A 17,425-nucleotide genomic window follows, 5' to 3' on the forward strand; every position below is an offset into this window, starting at 1 on the left:
GGAGGGAGAAGTTGGGTGTTGCTATTTCTCCTTCCCCACCAGGACAAAGAGCAGAGGAAGCCAGCAAATTTTTAAAAATGGAAGATTGTACTACAAGGTTTTGTTTAACCAAATAATAATTAGTGGGGGGAGAGGGCGACAGTGCCCGGCAGCCCCCCAGGCAGCTCTGCTCTGCTCAGATGTGCAGCCCCGAGGGGGCAAAGGCGGGCAGTATCTGCCCTCCCCAAGACCGGGCAGAAGCCAGGTCGGTTTGCTCTTCACCACGAGGCTTTCGGCCATCGGGCAGTCGTGTCCCCACGCTCTCTGAAGCCGCCCGTGCCGGCAGGCTGTGCCAGTCCCACCAGGTCCTGCAACGGTGCCAATGGCCGGCCCCCTCTCCCCATGCACATCGGCACAAGGCTCGGGGCAGCATCTCGAGGGGCAGAACCAGACCCAAATTTCTTCCCCTTCACTGGTGCCTGGCTCCGGTCACACTCAGTCAAAAACCACTGACACGATTGACGTCGCTATGCCAGTACTACATAATTACTCGTATACTCACCGCTCGGTTCCTTTAACTCCTCATCTCTATTTCATGCAAGACAAAAAGCAGCTGAGCATTAATCCCGCGGCCGCTGGACTGTGGTACCTAGCCCTCCGCCTCCCCGCATCCTCCTGCTCTTTTCCCTCTCACTCCAAATGCATTTTTCCGTGGGGGCTCCAGGCTCCCACCTGGGACCTGCCACCAGCATCGCTGCTGCGGAGGCGAGCAAGGAGCGCCTCGGGGCGAGCGGGGTGCATTAGCAGGGTCTGGTCGCTGAACTGCAGATCCAAGTCAGTGAGCTGTCAGCCCAGTCAGTGAAGTTCACAGCAGCAGATGAGAAAGAGTCCCTCGTGCTAGAAAACACACCCTATACGCTTCCCAGCACACAAGGAAAATGGATAACCTTTCTATTTTAAAATGCAGTGCACTCACATGAAAGTGAGCGTGCCCTAAGAAAGACTTTCCACCTTGCATCCTTTGCCGTACTCTCAGTAAGTCATAAAACTTGCCGCTATATATTTTCTTTACCAGGCAGGGAACCTTGGCTGCCATTCAGGAATGCGACTGGGATATAACGGTACCATCCAGCCCCAAGCCAACCTGCATATGATTGTATTTATTGGTACGGTAACAGCCCTGAAAGGGCTTGACCAAGACCAGACCATACAGTAGTGGGTACAGGACACAGCTACTAAGAGAATCCTGACCCTAAAAACCTTAATCAGGCAGCAGGAAGGAGACAGGAGTTAATTTTACGCTGGTTTATTGGTGTGGAAGCTGTTTGCCAAAGGATGACATAAATTGCACAAACCTTGGGCTGAGCCAAGAAAGGAGCCCAAGGAATAATGCCGATTTACTGCCCTATCCGCAGTCCTCGAGCCACAGCGCGAGCAGCTCGGGGCCACCAGCCTCGCTGAAGGTGGGGACGCTCGTTAAAAGTGGGGACATTTGTTATATGAGAGCACATCCAGAGCTGTTGTAAATAAAGCAGATCATTACACAGTAGTTAATCCAGCGCTGTTTTGCTGATCATGTTGAAGATACTGACCTGTTTATGGTCTACACATCTCTTATTGAAAAATAATGGAGCAGATTTCACCTTAGTGGCTTACTTCCATGGAGTCAGCCTCCATGCCCCTAAATGAACGATAATAGCTGCCATGCATTGTAATTCCCGTGCAGTAAAGCATGTTGAAACCTGTTGCCTCCTGTTTGTTCTCAGCATGGATCATTGCTTCTTCCACCGCTGCGAGAGCCAGAGCAAAAGAAAAACCAGTGGTCTCCCAGCAGAGGTGTTTAATAAATTTACCACACATCTGTGAGGAGATGCAGATACAAACAGGCATGGGAGGCTCTGAAAAGCACCAGGGCTTCCCGGCGCTGGCGTGGGACAGGTCCCCGGCACCTGGAAAAGGCCACCCTCATTAGCAAAAGGGAAGCATGAAACATCGGGCGCTTTCAGTCCCAGCCGGCAGCCCAGGCCGAGGGCACAACAAAAGCTCGTCTTTGCTTATTGCGCCAATTTGCTTTATTAGAGAAAGGAGGGCTGCTTCAGCTTTTTTGTACCTCTGAGGTACTGTCAGCCTTAAGCCAATGAGATATAATGTAAGAATTATTTTGAGCAATTCAGGGTTCGTTTTTGTTGCCTTTTTTTTTTTTTAAAAAAAACTTTCCAGAAGCAATCCATTTTTATTCTGCACATGGACACATTCAGTATTGCAGGCATTGAGTGCACTTAGGCAAAGCAAAGGCAAGAATTCATGTAAAGCAAAAAAAAAAAATATCTAGGTTTTTGTCCAGTCTTCCAATTAACTTTGCTGGCAATTTGTAAGAAGGAATTCATAAAAATCCTGAGGCACTTTTTACAGGCAAGATGGAAAGTGGTTTTTTTTTTTCATCTTGCGGGAAATCTCCTTTTCTTTCTCTGAAGCAAAAGAAAACACATCAATAAATAAAGAATGAATTTCCAAAAAACTTCCTTTGACTCAAAGGCAACCTGAAATTATACAGCCTAATTCACTTCAAGCACTCCCGGCTCGGCCGGGTGAATGCATCATTTCCAGAGGCAAACACTGCACTTCGAAAGGACAGTCCATTAAGCACCACCAAAGCCCCCCTCCCTGCCTTTGACATACTGGGTTAGATTGCACACCGACTCGGTGTCCTCGTCCCCTCTCTGTGTCAAGCCCCTTAACTCAGCTCCGATTGCTGGCACAAACAGCAGAGTCCTCTGCAAGCATCACCCTTCCTCGCCGAGGTCTTTCCTACGCATCCGAAATCTGATAATACAAAAAGAAACCCTGGCTGTTCCGGCTGCAAAATATCTGCAGAAAATGGGCTGGGATCTTTGCTCCCGCCCTGCCCTCGCTCAGCGTCTGTCTCTGGGGCTTGACGCATGCGTCGTGATGGATGTTAGCAGGGAGCACCAACTCTGAGCCGGTGGGGACCACAGCACTACCTGGCTTCCACCCTCCGAGCGTTTCAGTGCTCGACAAAAGCGTGTCGGCAATTTCAGTGAATCCCTTGAGTTCTGGAGGGGGTTTTGTTACCGAGAAAAGAGTCAGAAGTCATTTCCTTCGCAAGAAAAGCAAGTGTCATAAACAGGCACTTGAGCTGCTCAGGTTGCCTCCAGCAGCCAGGAATGTATCAGGTATGTCAGGTCACAACAAGCATCGAGGGGGACACTGATTTTGTCTTTCTGCCTGCTCAGCCTCTGAGAAGCTGGGAGTTGTTTGGAGAAGGCTTAAAGCAGTGCAACTCAGCCCCTCTGCTCCAGATCCTGGGGTGCTCTGGAGTTGAACAACATGCAGAGCAGCTAAGGAAAGAGCCAGGTTTGGGTTCAGATCTCAGCACACAGTGCGGACGCACCAAAGACACTTCTGCTGCAGCACAGCAAGGGCTGTCCGAGCCATTTTTAACAAAAATAAACCATTCTGCCTGGGGGGGTTGCTGTGGGCAGGGATGGCAGTAAGGGAGGAGTGAAGGTTTAGGGCCCCCAGCTCTGCTCAGGGTAGGTTTATTGCCCATCAGATGAACACCTTTACCACCGGCAAGAAAGGTTTTGGTTTTGCTCGAGAGGAAAACAAAAACACATTTGGAAAACTCTGAATTTTCTCCATAAAACAACTTTTCAGCCACCCTGTTTCCGGCTCTCCCTCCCCACGAGAAGGCAAACATGCTCTCGCAGCCAGCCATGCCAGTTCTCCTGCTCAAAAGCTGGTAGCCTTGGACCACTCCTCCAAACATCTCCATTCAAGCACAGTTTCCCACTTTTCCATCAACAGCTACTTCACAGGCTTTGCTCTTCCCATATCCCTGGTTTTTATCTCCCATCTGCTAACACCTCTTTTATTATCCCGTGCACCTCTCAAGTCAATGACTGCTATCCACATTCCCTTCTACCCTACATCTGCCGACGCTTGCAGTTTGGACATATTTTCAGATGCCTGTTTGAAGGCTGCCTTAAAACCTTAATCACAATTGTTTCTCCCAGTCTGAGATAATTGGGTGTTAGAGACTGCTTCTCTTATTTATTTTTAGCAGAAGGTAAGGCACTTTTACAGGTGTTTCAGCAAACAGGGGGAGGGGAGGAGTAAGAAGTCAATTACATGATCAAAAACTTTCCATATTCCATCCCCAGCTCCCTTCCCTCCTGTGCAGATATTGCCAGTGTGTTGAGGCGAGAGGACATGCTCCAGCAGCGTAAAGGTCATGTTTTACCTGTCTCAGAGGTCCTTGTCTTCAGCAAACAGCCAGATCCCCACCATTTCCAGACGGTATCAGCAAAAGCAGAACAGAAAATTCTCCAATCTAGCTAATTTTAAATGAATGTAGCAATTATTCAGCAACCTTGTGTAAATTAGGGTTTCCTTGGGTACATTTAGCTAATTATCTGGGATTTTAAAGTGCAAACATGACACATCGTTCAACAGCCAGCAACAAAAAGGATGCACTCTGCAACCTGCCCCATTGGTAACACCTCTGATCAAAAGGATTTAAATAATGAAGAATTGATCAATGTAGCTTTATGCATGCAAAAACCCCAAAAAACCAAAAACCCAATCAGAAAAAATTAAAAAAGGGGCTGCTGGGGGCTTAGCTGCTGGCCAGGGTCAGTCCTTTGAGCTGAGACCCTGGGACATGAGGCCTTATTGCCTATGTTCCTATTTGCAAACAGGGACTGTGCAAAGAGATCGCTTTGCCCCAAGTTACTTCGGAAATTTATTGGGATTGAACCTCAGACCTGAATTCAGATTTCCTGAATCTCCCCGCGGTTCTGTAGCAACAAGACCATCACCACATGGGTTCAACCGGCTGCTGAAGAGTAGCTGAAATGCCGATGAGGGCCACAGAATGGCACCCACTGGCTGCAAACTGAACTCAGTAGGGCTGGCTTCTGAAATAACACACACACAGTCATTTTTAAACTATATTGAAAGTAAGAGTTGCACAAATGCCAGTAAACCTGTCATTAGCAGTGTAAATTAGTATGATTTTTAATAATAACCATCAGAAAAAGCTAACCTACATTTAGCAGAGGAAAGAATACAATTATTTAAAGGAACCTCTTTGTTTTTCCATGCTGTGTACAAAATAATGTGGGTGTGTGAAAAGGACACAGGGAAAATAAATGCAATAAAAATTCCTGTGCATATAAGGCTCCTTCCACAGCAGTGGAGGACACAGCATGCAGGATGGATCAGAGTTGCATGGGGGAACGTGGATAAGGCGTCCTGTTGGCTTTCCGTGTAAGACAAGGATCACTGAGATGTCTGCAGTGATCCGAGGCAAGGATTTCACTTCACTTTGACCACACTCAGAACTGCTTTCCCACTCACACAGTGTTGTGGGTAAGCAAGGATGGGGCAGGAGGGTGGAAGGATGACACAGAGCCTGCAAACACAGCCGTGCACTGACAGCTCCATCTTTGCAGTCCCCACTGCGCACCCAGAGAAGCTGCCCCATGGGAAGCCCTGGTTTGACGAAGATTTCGGGATTGGGCTCCCGTCCTGGCAAGCTGCTCTCAGTTCATTAGCATACGTGAATTCACCAGCAGCTCTAGATATATTTGTACAGGGTAGTCAAAGGAGTGGGTGGATTTCTCCATTAAGCCAGCCGTCTGTTATTTCTCCCGGAAAAATTGTGTGCCTTGCTTCAACCCTACCGAGACACATTTAAAGAAAATGCGAGGGTCAACGAATCGGCTGTTAATATTACACACATGTAGAGATGAAGGCGGCAGCAGTTTGTCACTCACAGGAAAGCTGACAGGAATATGGCAGTACAATGGGATCCTGTACACGTTCAGACTGCAGTGCTGCTCTGAACACTGGCACCTAGTGATAGCTTTTTGTCAAGGAGGAGAGAGAAAAACAAAGCTTTGCTTTGCACCTGATAAATGGATCTCCCCGGAGTACTCCAGGAAGATCTGCAAGGGAAAAAAAAACACAGAATCCTGTACTTACATGAATTATGTATCAGGAGCTTCTGTAGGACTGGGGTTCTGTCATGAAACAATAATTTTCAGAAGAATAAGGAGAGGTAGGCAGTATGTTTTTGACGGTTGTAGCAACGGTATAATGTGTTATGGAGATGGCCATAAATATCTGCATTTCCCCGTTTATATCTATCCACACTTGCATCTATGCAAGTTTATACAGGTTTCTCCCTAACATCTCTTCAGACTTCTCAGTTTTCCCTATTCCTGCCCATTCCCACTGCTCCTGTATCCCTTCCTCATCCCTGCACCCCCAGTCCATGTTCCCTGGGCTTCTCAGCTGTCCTGTTACAAATTCTTCCCTCCTCTCAATCTCTTTCCCAGTCTGCTCTGATGCCCCATGCCATCTTGGCAAGTGCAGGATTTTCCTTTCAGGAAGGTGACAGGACTGGTTCCTTGCTAGTGCTATTTGATCAACAAAAGCCAAACCCATCAGCCAGGAATAGAGCTGTATCGCTCAAATTCATTGCTCAACAAGTGTCTCAAGCATAGCATCATCTCCTTATATCATCGCTTAGGGCCAGAACCTCCCAAGGTCAGCTTTCTGGATGCTAACGGGCTTCTTGTGACTCAGGAGTCTGCATCATCGTTGCTCGTGCTGACTCACCTGGTGGACTTGCAACTTGGAGGACAAGCAGAGATTCTGTGCTGATGTCAGTAATAACAGCTAAACACGGTGCCAGGTTCCAGTGAGCTCCACCAGCACTAACCAGTTTCTTACCAAGGAGATGGAGATCCCGCTGTCCATATGCTGCTGTTGCCTCTCTGCCTGTCTGGAGAAAGCACTGGAAAAAGCTGTTGTGTTGCATGCTAATACTCAATGAGTAGCTAGAGTAAAAAGAAAATCGTATGTTCAAAACCCAGCACGCTGATTATCAAATTCATTGCTGGTTTAAGAGAACACAGATTGAACAGAATTAATGAATTGTGCTAGCTGCAAAACTTCTGGCAGATGGAGCAGAAAAAAAAGCAGCCCTGGATGCTGGGAATGATCTTCACCTCTTTTGAGGGAGATATTTCTACAATGAATGTATTTAAGTGATGAAAAAACCTCTTGTGCAAAGATGATCTTGCTTTTTCTTCAATCTTTCTTTGAAATAATTATTTCAAACACAACAGCTCTTCAGAAGATCAATAGCTAGGATTATAAAAATATCCCAGTGCAGACTGATTGCTGCTGAAGAAAGAATTATTACTAAGGTTCAGCTTCACTTTTTTTGTATTAAATAGAGACTATTTACAGCCCAGAAAACTCCATGTTTCAAGATCTGAGATGTCATTTTTAGCTATGTATTCATCTTGTTCATTCACATCAACCACCATCATCTGTTAAGTCAATAGTTATCTTCCCTACCTACCTCCCAGATGTCCTGAATGAACCCATCCGTCAAGGAAGTCTTCAGTGCTCTTGCTGCTAGAAAGAAGAAAAAGCACACACATCAGAAGGAACCAGGCAAGAAAAGTTTCTTCATACATCATCACTGAGCTTGTTTTCTTAAAAAAAAGTACGAACTATTGCCTTATCTGTGTGAAGGTATTTAAGACGCAAAACCAAAGAAAATTGCTATGCTAGATTATGTGCATTTACTGTTAAGATTCTAACTGTCAAGAATTTAACCTATTTAAAATTAACTCCAAAGCCAATTTTAATGCCATGATGCAGCTGAAAATCGAGTAAGATCTAAGCTCTAGAAAAAGGGGAAAATGCAGTTTAAAAAGTTAGAGAAGCATCTCTGGCACTAGGAAATCTCAGTCTATCTCTACACTACTGGAAGTGCATTTCTTACCAAACGCCTGCATACGCAGAACATCGTGCTCGCAGAACAGGGGTGCAAACATCGTGGTATAGGATTACTACCTGCATTACAGTGCAGTCTCCAGGAGATTTCAGCCTCACTGCACAGTACAACAAATATACGGGGCTCATAGTCGAAAGCAGCGGTCTTCAACCATATGTTACAATCGCAGCATCATACTTCGTTCTCCCTCTTGAGCTCAGTTTAAGCTTTTCTTTCTTGTCACCTCTGAGCTATGCTCAAAGGTCTCAGAAACAACACACGCCCTTTAAGCCCAGGTTTACACACCACTGAACAAAGAAAGAAGTAAAATTACCTCAATTTTTCTCACGTAGAACTGAAGTTATCTATACAAGATCACGTAAGGAGAAGGTTGGAGAGCTGAACACGCTCCCACGAAGTGCCAGCCTGGTGCTCTGACCACACCATGGTTCTGCCTTGCTTCTAGAAAGTCAAAATTTTCAGCTTCATTATTTCCTCTTTCAGATGCCCTGCTTGGCATGTTAATATGCTGTTATAGGGATAACGCTTCAGCCTCCCAGTCTGGAAACATGCAGTCTGAAAGGGTGGTGACAGGTGACAGGCACAATTCATGAACAGTTGTTAATTATCAAAGCCTTTTGATAATATTTATCCCAATAAATTAGCAGGTAGAAAGCTCAGTGCAGTTAGCAGAAGAGCCCAAGGCCTGATGTTGTGCACTTGGCCAGACTTTAATTAGTCAAATAGCAACATTTTTGTACAAATCCTGACAATTAAAGCCAGCAGCTAATAACATTTACAATGCTAGGCAGAGATAAAAATTGTACTGAATATAAATTAAAACTGAAGCTATAACACAGGTTCTTAAAGGCACTTCCTGCAGATCTCTTTGACCAGCAGGGTGTGGGGACAGCAGAGCTGTGAGCTGCTGGGGTTCAGGTTATGTTTCGGTTGTGGAAGGAAGGATTGCTTTGTTACTTTTTTTTTTTTTTTTTTTTTTTTGGCTTTAACTCAAAACCTGAAATACTTCTAAATTTTGTAGCAGCCAACACAGGAGCAACAGAACACCTCCAAACATCCCTTCTTTGTGCCTTTACTTGTAATTAGTGCACCCCTGTCGTTGCCTATGGCCTCACAACGCAAATACCTTCCAGCCAGGCGCAGCACTCCTGCAAGGACACACCGACTTCACGCACCTTTAATGGTCCTCCTTCATCAACGGGGCTGCAGGACGCAGGTTGAAGGACACAGGTAGCTGAACACCTCTCACTGCATTCAACAATGCAGCCTACAGCCCGACCAGGAGAAAGGGGAACCGCTCGCAGGACTCTCCAGTCCTCGGGCAGCAGCGACTGCTTTGAGCCCACAGGCGTGAGCAGCCCAGGCGTCCGCCCCTAATAAAGCTCCTGCATTTTTGCTACGAACATGGGTGGATAAAGATAATAGGAGATTCTGAAATTTAGAGCTCCTCTTTCTCACCAAATTTTTTTACTAAAACTCTAAGCAATATAATTTAAAATATTAAACAGGAAAGGCAAATTCCTCTGCTTTTTATGTGGCAGCAGAGAGCTTTTCCCCTCCCTTCGGTGAGGGTTAGCATTTTCACAGAACAACTTTCAGTGCTGCTCTAAAGGAATGAGATGATTATTTTCTCTGATAGTACCAGCCCCTCTCCCCGTTTCCCACTCAGTGCAGCATGCCATTAGCTTCAGATGTACAAGTAACAAAGAACATTTTACAGTGAGGAATTAGCCTGTTACGATTTCTGTTGACGGGGAGAATGGAAAGGGCAGACTGGCACCATGCTACAAATTAGCTGCTTTAATATAGTCCTTTTCTCCCTTTTGAGTTTTCATGGGTATTTCTAGACACTGCAAAGGCTCATCCTCCAGACAGTCCAATTAAAAGAAAAGTTAGATTCGGTGATTCAGTGTTTCAATACAGCACTGTTTACAGCATTTTTCCTTGTTATTTCATGACATCAACAGTTGGCAGAATAAAAAACATGCAATTTGATTTGCTGTTCATGGGGCTGACTTCCTCTCCATTTAGAGGCCGCTGGCTTTTTTGAAAGAAACATTTTTACATCACAATGACAGTGTTTCATTTTCTTCATAAAAACAGGTTTCCAGATAGCTGTGGTTACAGTCACACATTCAAACCAGGCTTAAGTATTTTAAGATTTAACTCTTACCTCTCCCTCCCCTCTTAAAAGAATTAAAGCCTCCTGAATCTTTTGGTTGTCAGCACTGCTTTCTCAAAACGGTCGTGAAGTTATTTGTCCCATCAGTCATGCAAGAGCTTAGTGCCAGTGTGCGCCAGCAGACGTGCTCGAGTAGCATAGCTAGCAGAAGGCAAGATCTTGTATAATGCATCTTGCCAGCGGGACAGCACTGCACCACGTCCTCTCCTCCCCAGCCCTGCGGCTGTGCAGCAAGCGGCCCCGTCCCCAACTGGCACTTCTTAACCATTATTTTCATACTGCTTTGGCTGTTAAATACGGAATACTTCCCTCTTTTCCTGCCATTGTCTGAAGCCTAATAAACCCACATATGTAACTCGAATTACAGCTGCATACCAGCAAATAGCCACCTATCTACATAATACAGCATAATTTAACACAATGAGTGATCATCTGGAATGCTTTTCAGAGAATTCAGCTATGTGCTGAGCGCCGAAATACCCCTCTAAGAAGGTGGAGAAAAGCAAGTGTGATTGACATGTCATTTTTATTTATTGGCAGATCATTCACAGTCCTGGCCTCTGCAGTATGAACAACAGGAGGATTTGGGAGGCTTTTTACAAGCAGTCCATTCTGCAAAGATCACGCATTTTGGGGGAGGTTCTGTGAAACCTCCCCACTGCTAATTTCTGTCGAGGCAATAGAAATGGTATTGAAAGCTTTTTGTAACAGAGTGAACAAGATTTCAGTTGAACTCAAACTATGTGATATGGATAGAAAAAGTAACTATATAAGAACAAGTAATGGGAAGCTGTTTCTTACGGTAACAGTTCATTTATAGAAGACTGTTGAGAAGCTGCTTTTGTACTGCTGACAATGCCTGAATGAAATCAGTGACTCTTCAGTGACTTGAAAGAAACTGCAGATAGATCCTACTTCGCTGCAGCTTTTATTAAGGTGTAAAACTCATTACTAGCAAAGGGCTAAAAGCTGTAAAACTTTGGTCTTGAAAGTTCCAGTGTTAAGATGATGAGACACCTTGAAAAAATGGGTTTTGAATGGGCTGTCAAGTTCAGAGTTAGAACTAAGCTTTGAGGTATTCATTATCAGAAACACAAAAATTCAGCACGGGGTACTACTTCAGGGTCACAGCTCCTTAATTCTGTCTTAAGAGAATGCTGTGACTTTTGGCATGAGATACGGACTTTCAAGAGGCCCAGGATGAAGCTGGACCAGCCATAAGTCCAGCTAGCCAAGCAGAAAGCATGTACCACAAGGAAAAAAGTGCTTATAAGCATCTGGGGACTAGCCGCTTTCATCCAGCAGAGATCCACTCACAAACAGAACAATAAATTAAAGACACTGTATGGAGATACTTGGCCACCAGGCTTTTAAGGGCCCAAGAAAGTATTTCCCTGAGAGGATCAAATCAGTTGATGGCTGCCCAAAATTGTCATTATTTTCAGACTTCACAAGATGTTCTCCAGATCTCCGGCAAGGAGAAATGAGAAGAGACAACTTCGAAGCATGAAAAATATCAGCCAAGCGCATTACCTTCAGCCATAGCTACAGACCACTGGCAATGGAGGTACAGCTCCCCACGTGGGCTCTCACCCATGCACCTAACACTGGTTTTAAATGTACAGTGTACAGAAATAAAGACTTGGTTTGACATTTCAATCCATTGTTTAGATGATGTCTCAGCCAAGTTAATTTCTTAAAACTCAGTTTTTCACAACTCAGTTCTCAAATCTGTGAACACATTAAGTCATACTACTGTTCCCCTTCTTCACTCCCAAATGAGAAAAAACATCAGTAAGTCTGAGCTAAACACAACGAAACTACATCTTCTATTGTTAGATACCGACCTTGCATTTACAATATTAAAAAAAAAAAAAAGAAAAAAGAAAAAAAGCAGCCCAGCAGTGGAATAATCTTGAACTGTAGTTGAAGTTAGACGTTATCCTACTTGGTTCAATTTTACCTATGGTCTGACTTCCTGCCAGCTGTGGAATCTAAGCTATATTTGCCTGAACCTGAACAAGTCTCCACATGCAATCTGCAACACCCATTTGAATCTATTCTTCCCATTTTTAACTCTGTACACTATTTCACTTGATATTTAGAATATATTCTATTCTCTCTTCCCATGCAGACCGGCCACCGACGGAAGGAGACTTCCCACAACATAACTGTTATTTAAGGATAAATAGTAGTATTTACGGAATGTGCAGATTCTTAAAGCATAGGGGCAAAGAATATTCTTTCTCTACAGAATAGTTGATATCTTGTGTCTGCTTGTGGCTTGAATAAGACCATCGCATTTGTGCTCTTCTGCATTGTCACAAGAAAATACTGAGAAGTTAGCAAGATACAAAACCTAACTTTCAGTGACATTTCAGAGTGCCTCCAGTGGTGCAAACTTCAGCACACTGTATGCAGCAAGACACTGACTCTCTAAACTGAGCAGCTGGAGAACCTAAGTACTCCCCTGCCTCACCATGAGCAGCCAGTCCATAGGGCAGAGGTCTCTCACCCATGCACATCCTCAATAGCTGTTCTATTTCGTCTCTCTGTGAGATGTCACTCACTTATCCATAGGAAAGAGGAAACTGCTTATTGCTTCAAAAAGAGACACAGACAATTAAACCAAACCCCTACTTATAAAATGGCATTCCACCCATTTGCCCTCTACAAAAAAGGACCTACCTAACTTAGACGTTAGAGAAAGCATATTCCTAGCTTTCCAAAATCATAACTTCTGCTTTGGTCTTGGAGGACCGTCAAAAAGAGGAAGGAAGTTCAATGATTTTGAAAGCCAGTAGCTCAATCATTTCTGCAAAGCAAGCAGCCTGATTGCACACCGCCTATTATCCTCAGCTCCATGTAAAGTAGTCATTATCCTGGGAAGGAAACACAGAATTGCTTCTGCCTGTAAAGATTTGAGACTTCATTTGTTGGCAAACTTGCACTGGCCTTAAAATCCAGCAAATTTTCACTGTCACAGTATGAGAACAACAGCTTTTCAACTTATTGCACCCATGCTCAAAAAACTATCACAGCGTCATCAAAATCATTAGGTTGTCAGCACTGAGCGAATGTCTCTTCGCCAGTTAGGAAACACTGGACAAATGCCATCAGATTTGCCAGCATAGCTCACTCATTTTTACAGTATTCTCTTAAATTCAACATGTAGTATCACTCTTTGTCCACTTTGTCTCCTTATCTATGATGCCTTAAAATAGAAATAGCTTTAGGAGAGGATGAAAGATGTGTTTAATTTTTGCCAAGTGCGATACCATTAAAGTCATTAGCCAATATTGGTTCCAACGGGAGATTACGAACAGCAGGAATTTAACGTGCTCCTTCTGCAGGATTAATAGATACATGTCTTATAATGTTTTTGTGCACAATGACAGCTTGAGGCTGTCAATTTCTACCATTTCCTGATTAAAAAACATCAGACAAGCTTACACCCATTCAAGAACCATGAACAGAAGATGCAACTGAAGACAAATTGTTACGTGATGTATAAAGGTTTAAAGCACAGGAAGTTTTTGGCAATGGGATGTGTGGGTTCAGGGAGTGTTTTAACCGGATCATGAAGCTGCCAATGTTCAGCTACACCGTTTCCCAGACCACATAGCATACTGTAATATTTTTAAATATACCTTTTATGAAGGGGAAGGAGTTCAATAAAAGCTACTTTAGTATACTGGCTTTTTTCAGTCTTTGAGACAATTTCTATTGCCTATCGTGGTTAAGACAGAGGGCATTCACCTTTGGACTTAATATACCTCTGCAAAGCTATTCCAGAGACAGAGGGGACAGCTTCACCTGTAGAATATGTAGAGTAGAGGCAAAACTGGTCATTTCCATCCTGATTAAGATAGCCAGCCTTGGAGCGTTAGCAAATACGAACCACAGAATAGCTGTGGTTGGCAAAGACCTCTGGAGATCGTCTCATCTGAGCCCTCGGCTGAAAGCAAGACGAGCAGGGTGCCTAGGACCACGTGAGTCAGGTTTTGACCATCTCCAGGGATGGAGACTCCACAACCTCTCTGGACAATGACAACAGCCAGTGAGTTAGACTTGAGCAACTGCTCCCTGAAGGATGGGAGCTGGGAGCCCAGCGCAATAACGCGGGTGGCAGGGCAGGGACCTCACCAGCCCGGGCACAGCCCCATGGTACCCAAGTGAGCAGGGCAGGCCCAGGCACGGCACGTGGGATCAGCCGAGTCTCCAGACTGCCGGAGAGGCGTGTGGTGACAAGGCAGCTCTGAGGTCAAGCCGGGAAGTCAGCCTGTGGGTCAAGGTCCAGGTCAACAGGGTCCATAGTCAGGCATAGGCATAGCTGTGATGGACCTGGAGATGGACATACCTACAACCAGCTTAGCAAAGAGTGAAGGCGCTGAGCTGAAAGATAGTCTCCGGTCAGGCTGTGGGTGAAGGTCCCATGCGAGGCTGGTCAGGACCATTAAGGTCTATTACTGCATTCAGGGCCCTGACAGAAAGAACACAAATGAGCTGGAAATATCTTCCCACTGATAAATTGCAGCACAACTCACAGGGACAGTGTGAACCCAAACAGATAAGGTACCCACACAAAAGAATAATGATCGTCTATTCTCTCTTTGCAATGGCAATTCTGAGAAAACTATTAACTTACAAACTCAAAGGCTTTCACAATTCATGATTCAACTGAGTAAACTGGTGCCTTCTTATTATGCAAATACATGAAATGTTTTGTTCTGGGAATATAAAACAATAGATTGGGGCATCTAAAGAACCTTTATTTCTCTGTCTGTCATTATTATACCATCACACTTAAATCCCATGTATTTTACCATAAGAATCCAAGGGAATAAGAAGTTTCCCACTAGAAATACACCTCTGCAGCAGTTGCTTTTTCACTCTGTGCTGAGTATTCACTGGGAGAAGGTTTCTAGGTGAGGTCAAGGTCATATAGCTTTCTAACTTCTCTTGCAGCATAGACAGCTTACTGAAAATGGACTGTAATAATGCCATTGTAACAGAGCCTTCACCCATCCCACCATTTTTTTAATTGTTGTACTTAGTGATTTATAATCTTCACTGTGCATAAGCTAGGGCACTCAAAAACCTGTGGACAGTGTTCTTTTGATTGTCTCAATAACTTAGGGCTGAAATATCTTCTCACACTTACTTGACTCAAGGTGGAAAAATACTCATCTTTTCAGCAGTGCTTACAAAATGAATTTTTCCTTTCCATTTTTCATTGGAAAATGAATTAGATTATTAGAGCTTCAGAAAGGAGGAGCAGAGATTATAGATTACTTTTGTTTCCTTCCTTGTGATGCCAAACCCTCTGACCTGTTTCTTGATCAGAGTAACGTTAGTTTTTTTCAAGCTTTGGCATTTCTGAAGGAAAAAAGCTGTTATAACAAGCGAGAGCAATAATTTAACAGACAGTCCTACATCACCAAGGCTAATAAATAAAGTTGCAGATAAACATCTTTGGATTGCATTTTAACAAGAAACCCCAAATCCTCCTACTTTTTAATGGAGGAAATATGAGCATATATGGGACTTCTCCCTGGAAAAATATATCCTTAGAATTTATTCTACAAGAAACAGGACAAGGAAGAGCTTGGATCCCCAATCATGCCAGTTTCACTCAAGTAACGTATTGTATCTGACACTCTATGTTGTCTGGGGAAGTCGGCATCTGCCTTTCTCCGGTCTTGCATACTGGGATTTCTCTTGCCCTACCAGGCAGCTGTATTTATAACACTGTCAAATATGAAGTCATCACACTTTCTATTTAGAGATCAACAGTTTAATACTCAGTCTAAAGAGAAAAATGAGTTTGTCAGCATGCATCTAGATGGACAGCCATTTTGTCCTTATCAGAAAAAACAAGTCATTCTACGTCTTCTGAGGAGAGTATGGCAGTGATCCAGAAATGGCACATTATCACCATTGCTTTTAAAATGGTCTGGCAGAGCTTTTTATAATGTTTGTCATGCTATGTGTTCAGGGTTAATTGTTGCCAAGAGATTATCATCTTCATTCAAATTAAAGATATTAAATTAATACCATGAAATTTTCAAGTTCACTGGAAGGTAAAAGTGGATTTGTTGTAAACAGTCAGGACTTGCTTTAAGATTATACAAAATCCAGTAGGGTATTTCCATACCTATATTCACCTCCTGTGTAATCCAGAGCAGGGAAAATTAAAGCAAAAATCAAAGACATCAGTTCTTTGCATCAAGAATTATCAAGAATACTTCAATGGTTCAAACAGAGTAACAAAAGCAATACCACACCAGCTGGCCACCAGAAAGGCTGAAACCTAATTAGCTTGCAGGCAGGTATTAGTTTCCAACCAACTGCTCCAATCAAACCTTTCCTTTTATATGTAATACTTAACTCAACTACACTTTTGGTGCTGAAAGGATCTGTCTAAAAGCAAAACAAAATATTCAGAACATGTTCTGAATATTTTAAATATTTTTTAAATCACGACAGAAAAAAATTCAAACACTGAGCTTTCAACTTTTAAGAGCTGCATTTAGGAGAATTTCAAACAAATTTTCATAAAGTTATAGCCAAGTTAATTTACGTGATGAAAATACGGACGTTAGATCAGTGCAATGCTGTATTTCATGCTTTCAAATCATAAGCCAAAAGAAAAATTAGTAAAGATGCTTTAGCATTTTACTAACCTCAATCCACAGGTCGTCTTTGCTTCATATAATTAGTTGCTGGGTAGGGATGGGAGAAGAGGAATAGATGATAAACACAACTTAATTAAATAGGATTTCCCCATAAAATTTCTTCACAAAAGATAACAGACGTTGCCTTAAATCCAAGAAAACATGAATTCTAAATGTTATCATTTGTTGCCCCATTGAAAAATGGAGAGTATGGTTTCGATTGCCTCTAATGCATGAAGTTTACAAGTGAGAAAGTGTACAATTCCAAAATAATTGCTGTCAAACAAAATGTTATGACACAGAGTTATAAGTGACAATAGATGTGAAATCATGATCAATGCCAAGAGACCGCAGATACATCTCAATGGCTTTCGACTTCTTGACAGAGCCAAATTGTTCAATGCCAAATCATTAACTCAGTTCGACAGAAGCTGCCCTACAAGTGGAAGCAAAGTCTCTTCACGTGTAGAAAAACAAAAAGTATATACTGAGTGGCCAAATGATTTTTTTATTACTAACAGGTTACCCACCAGCTGACTGAAGAGCCAAGTACGAAGCTGTTGAACACATCTAATTAATTCAAATTAGAGCATCTTTAATACAAGTTATTATGAATCCACCTCTTGAACTATGAAGATTATATCTAGATGGGTGGATTGAGCAAAGCGGATGAGGTACAAGTCTGTACTGAGAAATACACTTTGAAGGAAAGTGGTACCAGGGATTGGAGGATAGGTGTATACAAGC

General features: G+C 43.4%; 1 long non-coding RNA gene across 1 annotated transcript; it reads right to left on the reverse strand.

Annotated features, from left to right (window-relative positions):
- Positions 1-307: 307 nt before the first annotated feature.
- Positions 308-16,439, reverse strand: LOC142090355 (uncharacterized). Its single transcript, XR_012676508.1, has 3 exons — positions 8,133-16,439; positions 7,379-7,434; positions 308-6,848 (listed from the first exon to the last, which is right to left on the reverse strand). It is a non-coding gene; the product is annotated as an uncharacterized LOC142090355 (long non-coding RNA).
- Between the last annotated feature and the right edge of the window lie 986 nt (positions 16,440-17,425).

Source organism: Calonectris borealis, chromosome 18 (genome assembly GCF_964195595.1).
Source record: "Calonectris borealis chromosome 18, bCalBor7.hap1.2, whole genome shotgun sequence".
Taxonomy (NCBI): domain Eukaryota; kingdom Metazoa; phylum Chordata; class Aves; order Procellariiformes; family Procellariidae; genus Calonectris; species Calonectris borealis.